This window comes from Pinus tabuliformis, chromosome 4_1 (assembly GCF_031772625.1).
Source record: "Pinus tabuliformis cultivar Carrire ecotype Pingquan chromosome 4_1, CPIR1, whole genome shotgun sequence".
NCBI lineage: Eukaryota > Viridiplantae > Streptophyta > Pinopsida > Pinales > Pinaceae > Pinus > Pinus tabuliformis.
The window spans coordinates 723,934,829-723,943,447 of record NC_142303.1 but is presented as its reverse complement, the minus strand read 5'-3'; the positions used below and the strand labels follow the sequence as shown (position 1 = coordinate 723,943,447).

The 8,619-nt window shown below is 36.3% G+C and overlaps 1 pseudogene; it reads right to left on the bottom strand.

Moving 5' to 3' along the window:
• Positions 1-738: 738 nt before the first annotated feature.
• LOC149178184 (mitochondrial import inner membrane translocase subunit TIM23-2 pseudogene) lies at positions 739-8,309 on the bottom strand (annotated as a pseudogene).
• Positions 8,310-8,619: the final 310 nt, after the last annotated feature.

Sequence of the window (8,619 nt, the reverse complement as noted above, 5' to 3'; positions counted from 1 at the left end):
AGATATACATCGCAATATATTTGATCCCTCTTGGTGCTTAGTAGGTTTGGTGTTAAGATAGATATAGGGTAGTTTAATCATTATTTATAAATTTAATTTAATTTAGTTTTACTTTTACTTTTATTAGGTCAAAATGTTTAACTAAACATTACAACATCTCTATTATGTTGGGATTTTATTTATATTTATATTTCATTTTGTTTATTTTGACTGACCCAAAATGTTTAACCAGACATTACACTTTTAAATAGACGTAGAAACATATCTACCATAAAGGCCAGAGAACCTCTAGCCACAATTAAAAGTGGAGCAACTAAATTTCTCTTAATAAATTAAAATCCTAAAAATTAAAAAACTAATAAAATAATATTAAAAAATGATCTTTGAATTGAAATATGTCCCAATAAATTAAAAACCTAAAATACAAAAAAACTAATAAAATAATATTACGAATGATTTTTTCATTGAAATTTCCTTTCCCTCACTTCTGACTGAGTCGATGTCTTACTCGCATCTAAACCTTATTGATTGTGTAGTGTCAAGAAACTACATTCATTTTTAAGAAGAAAATAATTATTTAGAAATAGAAAAGTACTAGAATCTTTGTTATTCGTGGCTCTCATTGTAGTGGAATAAGGAGTTGTGACCAAAACCCTACTTTCGGACCAATTCCTACTACCTTTATAAATTTATCCAGGTTTTTCCAGAAATGTGTCCAGGCCATACAAGAGAGCATAGTCAGATGGGCGTGTATCTCTTAAGATCTTGCTTTCCTATGACAAGAGCTCTGAAAACAAGTCCCCTAATTGTGCAGACATCGGCAACCGACCTTAGTCCAACAGTAGCCTTGTAAAGCGCTTCGATGCCAAGCCCAATGCAAAAATTGTTGAAGATATCGTCAGTACCCCTGGAAGCCATAATCCTACTCTCTAATCCAGCGTAGAGGAGCGCTATGATGCCCAGTCTATTGCAAAATTTCATTCTCGTGTGGCCAGTGGCATTCAAGAGCCTATTAACCTTGAGCTTCATTGAATCTACCAGGCCTTCAAGCCATTGACTAGGCCAACATTGACACCAAAGACGACACCGAGGAGATACCTGCAGCCCATGTAATAGGTGATATTTTCACCCCAATACCTTCCCTACTTGGCAACCTCTTCCTGAAATAAGAATTATGGGAAAGTAGGGATCTGATATATATTCTGAATCGGGTTGTATTCAAGGCATCGTGCAGATCTCCATAGGGATTGTATAGGTTCCTTCCTTCATGATCTCCTCCTCCATTAGTTGAATGATCAATTATTTGATTACTAGTTTCACTGGGGTGCACCTACCACGAGTGGTTCCTTTGGGTCGATCCTACAACCTACACCTTCTGTAAATGCAAAAGAAAAAAAAAAAAAGGAAAGTGAATAAAGGCACAAGAATGGAACCAATATTGTAGACCCATCATTTTCTACTCATTTAAGGAAATAATGCCTAGTTTCAACATCTTATTTTCATTTTTTGGAGAACCAATAAAGGGAGAATCTATTCCAAGAGGATCTCCTCTTGGATGTTTTGGAAACCAAAATCTTACTTATGATCACCTATTTTTAGAATTTGAAAAGCCAATTTGGGTATAGTAACATATATAATGTCAAATTTAATATATTCTCATATTTGAATTTTTTGATGATGGCATACCCAAATTGGAAAAGGAACTTGCTTTAACTTAATGGAAAAAAGAATCAAGAATATATATTATTTAGTTAGGAAAGAGATGAGAGATGTCAAAGATGGAGGAGTTGTAAGAAGGGTGGGATGTGTTAGAGTTGGAAGAGCCACTGTAATAAGGGGAGGGCACAGGGAGGGGAGAAAGAGGAAGGAAGAAAGGAGAATGGTAAAAGGATAAAGGAGAAGTGTGGGTGTGGGTATGTCGGGTCCCTATAATACTAGTGATTACCCCATTACTATTGTAATTTTACCCCTTATTAATATTGTTGTGCCCCTATTATCCCCATATTGTTATTACTATGCCCTATAGAATCCCTCTATTGTTATTTTTGTGGCTTTATATTATTATTGTAGGTCGGTTGGGTTATATTGTGACTCCTTAGACTCCTATATATAGAAAGGAGGTTTTGTCATTTGTATATCCAAGAATTGTTCATTTATGTATTGTAAAGGAGGTTGCCCCCTCGAAGAGGCTGAATTCTAAGGCGTTGATCTATCTTTTCTATCTTTTCTTGAGCTGGTTTCATAAAATTTGGTATCAGAGCTTGGATTCTAGGGTTTCGCTGCTCCAAACAGGTCATCGTAGAGTTTTTGCTATAACTTTGTTTCTGCGATGTTTCCGAAGTTGCAAAAAAACCCATCTGAGAAGAAATTGCGCTGAACCTCGAGTCCGAATTTCAGAGCTTTTAGCGCTATATTTGTGGAGATATGATCTGAGGAAGTTGGTCTTTTTGTAGACTCTTGAATTACATTCCAAACAGGTGACCTGGGGAAAATCATCATAACTTTCTCTCTGGGGATCAGATTGAAATTTCGTAAGAGGGTATAGAAAGAGGACATATTGTAGTTTCTTGTATGAATTTTTCAGATCCAAAGGTTGAAACAGTGACTCGTGGAACGTCGTACAAGTTTTCTCTACTGAATTAGTCTATAATCAAGTCACTGTGGGAGATTTCACATAAATCTTCCTTGGAGAATCCAATTTGGGTCAAACTTGTGGCATTGGAAAGAGGACACAGAGGGCTACTGCAGGTCACAAATTCAAAACTAGATGATCAGAAAGTATAGAGATACATCAGAGCCAATATCGAGCTCCTACAAAGTGAAAAAAGGTGTGTAGATTTTCTTAAATTTTTTCTTAAGCTTGGTTTGAAAATTTATTTTGAAGGAATTCAAAGGGCATAGTAGAGCATTATTATCGGTAACTGATGCCTCGAGGAAAGAAAATACAAACACCTAGTAAGGAACTTGAAATCTCTAGCATGACTCATGAAGAAGAGGAAGAAATGCAACATGATATATCAAAATTACAAGACGAAGTGCAACAACTGTCCCTTGCACAAAAAGGAAAGAATCTAAGATGGATGGCTTAAAGAAAGATGTAGAAGCTAAGATGGATGGTTTAAAGAAAGGTGTAGAAGCTAAGATGGACTGTTTAAAGAAAGGCATAGAAGCTAAGATGATTGACGTGGAAGCTAAGATGGATGATTTGAAGATAGATTTGAAGACAAACATGGAAGATTTGAAGACAGGCATGGAAGATTTGAAGACAGATTTAACAAATTTTCTACAAGAAATGTTTACTAATGGTGAAAGGGCAGTAAAGGAAACTCATGATGAGAAGAAAAGAAATGTTAATCATGATTTCATAGACTCTAATGTTGGATCGAAGACCCACCATATTCCAAAAATCGATATGAGGAAGTTTGATGGCAAGGATCCTGCAACATGGATATTACAGATGGAGCAATTTTTTGATCTCAATAATGTGCAAAACACACAAAAGGTATGTATTGCAACTTTATATTTGGAACCAAATCAGTTTGTATGGTATCAATGGCTTTGCTCTCATAAACAATTTATCACTTGGGCAATTTTTACGGAAGAATTGATAGCACATTATGAGGCTACAAAAAGCAACACTTTCTTTAGCCAATTGATAGGTCTCAAACAAAAGGGTTCAATAATGGAGCACATTGAGGAGTTCCAAAAATTGAACATAAGGGTAAAAAATATTCCAGAGGAGCATAGGATTGATGTGCTCATAGGGTCTTTAAAGGATAATATCCAACATGATGTTCGCCTTTGGGAACCTGATTCATTAGAGAAGGCATTCAGGTTAGCAAGAAAAATGGAAAGAAAAATTATGGCAACCAGGAAGCATACCACTCACAACTATAAAGACGGAAGTGTTGTTGCCCCTAGTCTTCCACAACCTATAAGGTTGACACCACAACAATTGGAAGAAAAAAGAGCAAAAGGGCTTTGTTACAGTTGTGATAACAAATACACTAAAGGTCATAAGTGTGCTGAGAAGAAATTATTCTACATAGATTGTGAAGAGGAAGAAGAAAAGGAGCAAGAAGGGTCGAAAGAAGAGGATATACTCCAAGAACAAAGCGTAGATAAAGAAGAAATGGATCCGACCATATCTTGTAATGCATTGGTGGGAATTACCACTCCTCAAACCATCAAGATAGAAGGACAAATCAAGAAGAAAAGGGTAATAGTGTTGATTGATTCAAGAAGTACCCACAATTTTATTCATTGTAAGGTAGCAAAAGAATTGAATTTCTTCTTATATCCAGCACCAGAGTGTCAAGTGATGGTTGCAAATGGAGGAACAATAAATTGCTCTGGAAAGTGCCATAATATCAAGCTATCCATGGGAGAATATGTATTGACTAGCCCAATGCTTTCCATTCCAATGAGAGGTGATGATGTTGTACTAGGAGTCTAATGGCTACAATCCTTGGGTACAATAGCTTTTAATTTTCAAGAACTTTTCATCAAATTTTCTACGGAAGGAAAGGAAGTTGAATTAAGGGGTATTGCAGGGAAACCAGGAAAGATAATCAGCTCTAATGGTATGACAAAGCTTCTAAAAAAGGAACAAAGAGGTGTAATTGCACAATTATGTTCACTAGATGTTTCCACATTGGAATCATCTATTTCTCCAGATCTCAAAAAAGTCCTGGACCATCATTCCAAGGTATTTGAGACTCCCAAAGGTCTCCCACCTATGCATGATCATGATCATGCTATTCATCTGATTCCAGGAAGTGTTCCTCCAAACATCAGGCCGTACAGATATCCCTATGCCCAAAAGAGTGAAATTGAACATATGGTTGCAAAAATGCTAGAGGCTGGTATAATTCAACCGAGTCAAAGTTCTTTCTCTACTCCAGTAGTATTGGTGCACAAGAAGGATGGATCATGACGCATGTGTCCGGATTATAGGGAGCTCAACAAGCTCACTATTAAAGATAAGTTTCCCATTCCTGTCATTGATGAATTACTGGATGAATTGCATGGATCAATTTACTTCACCAAGTTGGATCTTCATTCAGGATATCATCAAATCAGAATGAAGATTGAAGACATTCCGAAAACATCATTTAGAACTCATGAGGGTCATTATGAATTTTTGGTCATGCCTTTTGGTCTTACCAATGCACCTTCAACATTTCAAGGTTTGATGAATTCAATTTTCAAACCATTCCTTAGAAAATTTGTGTTAGTATTTTTTGATGATATACTAGTCTACAACAAGCCTTGGAAGGATCATGTTGAACATGTTGACAGGGTGCTACAACTATTGGAGGAAAAACAGTTATATGCAGAAAGATCCAAATGTTTCTTCAGAGTCCAAGATGTGGAATATCTGGGTCATATTGTATCTCATGAAGGGGTTAAGGTAGACCCTAGAAAAATTAAAGCCATTAAGGAATGGAAAATCCCCACATCCATAAAGCATCTGCGAGGATTTCTCGGGTTGACAGGGTATTATCGCAAGTTTGTTAAGAATTATGGGAGAATAGCAGCACCTCTAACAACATTATTGAAGAAAGATGCATTTTCATGGACTCGGAAGCAACAAAGGCCTTCGAACATCTTAAAGAGGCAATGTGCCAAGCACCGGTCTTAGCTACACCGGACTTCACAAAAACCTTTATTGTGGAATGTGATGCTTCAGGAAATGGAATTGGTGTTGTTCTAATGCAAGATGAAAGACCCATTGCTTTTGAAAGTCGTCCAATCAAGGGAATTTTTTTACACAAAGCTATTTATGAGAAGGAAATGTTGGCAATACTCCATGCACTTAAGAAATGGCGACCCTACCTAATGGGAAGACACTTCAAGGTAAAAACGGATCATGATAGCCTTAAATACTTTTTAGAACAAAGATTATCCTCTGAAGAGCAACAAAAGTGGGTCACAAAGATGTTGGGTTATGACTTTGAAATCATCTACAAAAAAGGGAAGCAAAATGTGGTGGCAGATGCACTCTCAAGAAAGGATGAGGATGTGGAAGCATTGTTGTGCGCATTTCTATTATCCAACCAGATTGGATAAGCAAAGCAAGGGAGGAATGGAAGAATGACAAAGAAGTGTGGGCACTTATTCGGAAGTTACAATAATATTCCAGTACGTCTAATACATTTAGCTGGCAAAATGATTCATTATGGTACAAAGATCGCTTATACCTCTGTAAGAATTCCCAGCTAAAACAAAAGATTCTTATGGGTTAAGAAGCAATTTTTTTGGGATGGCCTTAAATCAGATATTCAAAAGTTTGTGGCGGAATGTTTGGTTTGCCAACAAAATAAAGTTGAAACAATTAAGACACCAGGTCTATTACAATGGATTTTATCACAGGTTTACCCAAGTCTAAGGGAAAGAGTGTCATCATGGTGGTAGTTGACAGACTTACCAAATATGCACAATTTTGTGCATTATCACATCCATTTAAAGACAGTACAGTTTCTACTGCATTTATGGAAACAATTCAAAAGATACATGGAAACCCAAAGATTATTGTAAATGACAGAGATCCCATTTTCACTGGAAATTTTTGGACAGAATTATTTTCTTGTCTTGGTACTCAGTTAGCTCATAGCTCATCTTATCATCCTCAATCTGATGGGCAAACTGAGATAGTAAACAAATGTTTGGAAGGATATCTTCGTTGCTTTGTATCTGATAAACAGACACAATGGATCAAATGGTTTCCTCTGGCTGAATGGTGGTATAACACTTCCTTCCATACAACAACAAAAATGACCCCATTTATGGCATTTTATGGGTATCAGCCACCATCCATCACATCATATTTAAGAGAAAATTCTAAGGTTCAGGCAGTGGAACATCACATCGAACATCAACAACAAGTCCTCCAACTCTTAAAGGATAACCTCGTGTTGGCACATAATAGAATGGAACAACAGGCAGATCAACATCGCAGTGAAAGAAGTTTTGATGTAGGTGATTGGGTATTCCTACGGCTACAACCATATAAGAAAATGTCCCTCAAGCAAGCTAAGAAGGATAATAAATTATCACCAAATTATTATGGTCCATACAAGGTGTTGCAAAATATTGGTACTATGGCATACAAATTGGAGCTTCCTGCAACTTCTCGATTGCACCCAGTTTTCCATGTTTCATGTTTAAAGAAGGTTATAGGCGACAAGCTCCCAGTTCAAACAATATTGCCAGAACTTGACAAGGAAGGAAAAATTATATTGGAACTGAAAGCAGTCACAGAAACAAGAACTCGAAAGCTACGAAATCGATCAATTTCAGATTATCTTATCAAGTGGAAGAACTTATCCGCTGAAGATTCCACATGGGAGGATGAGAATTTTATACAGAAGTATCCAGAACTACTCAAGCGTTGAGGACAACACTTTTTTGAAGGAGAGGGGCATGTTTGGTCCCTATAATACTAGTGATTACCCCGTTACTATTGTAATTGTACCCCTTATTAATATTGTTGTGCCCCTATTATCCCCATATTGTTATTACTGTGCCCCATAGAATCCCTCTATTGTTATTTTTGTGGCTTTATATTATTATTGTTAGGTCGGCTGGGTTATATTGTGACTCCTTAGACTCCTATATATAGAAAGGAGATTTTGTCATTTGTATATCCAAGAATTTTTCATTTATGTAATGTAAAGGAGGTTGCCCCCTCGAAGACGCTGAATTATAAGGTGTTGATCTATCTTTTCTATATTTTCTTGAGTTGGTTTCATAACAGGGTATGATTGGGGTTCTACTAGAACTTGGGGTTTAATACAAGCTTGGGGTTCAATGGTTTACTTCACAAATAAGTCACTAGGCCTATACTCACTAGAACTACCATGTGGCTACTAGGGAAGCTATTAGATCTTACCCCATGATTATTGCCCTGGAAACACCTTTGTTGGTAGGCCTTATCCATATATAACAACTTCCAACATTTATTAAGTTCAAGGAGAGGAGAGCAAGGTTTATGCTTTCAACCTTTGGGCGAGAAGGTAGTTAATCACTAGCAATGTTTCTGACATTTAATGGAACCTCTTTTAAAAAAATGTTGATATTAATTTATAGTACCTTATGTAATTTTCCAGGGTAAAGTAGACTTCCTTAATTATATTTGATGGGTTTTAATAGTCTCTTTATGAATGCAGGGGTTTAAGTTTCCACTAATTTCATTATAAATGCAGGTTGTAGTTGCATATACATCGATCGCATAGACACATAAGCAACAAAGCATCGAAGATGATGAGGTGAATATGGATATTAGATTTGGTATCATATACTTGCATTTTGGCTATTTCAGCTTACTTATTCCAGAAGAGGAGCTCATCCCTTCATAAGTAGACATTTTCAATGGTCAGAAACTCACGAATCAATATTGATATTGTGTTTTGAATAAATTAGAAATAGTAGACAATCCAGGCTCACATCCAATCATCTCATGATTGGATTTTGTTTTATTTTTTATTTTGTTCCTTTGATTATGGCTTATCCTTAACTATTAACTAAACACTTCTATGAAATAGTCTCTTCTATTCCTCGATAAAAATATTTTCACTCCAAGGATTCATAGAGACAGAAATTTGTTGTCAGATATTA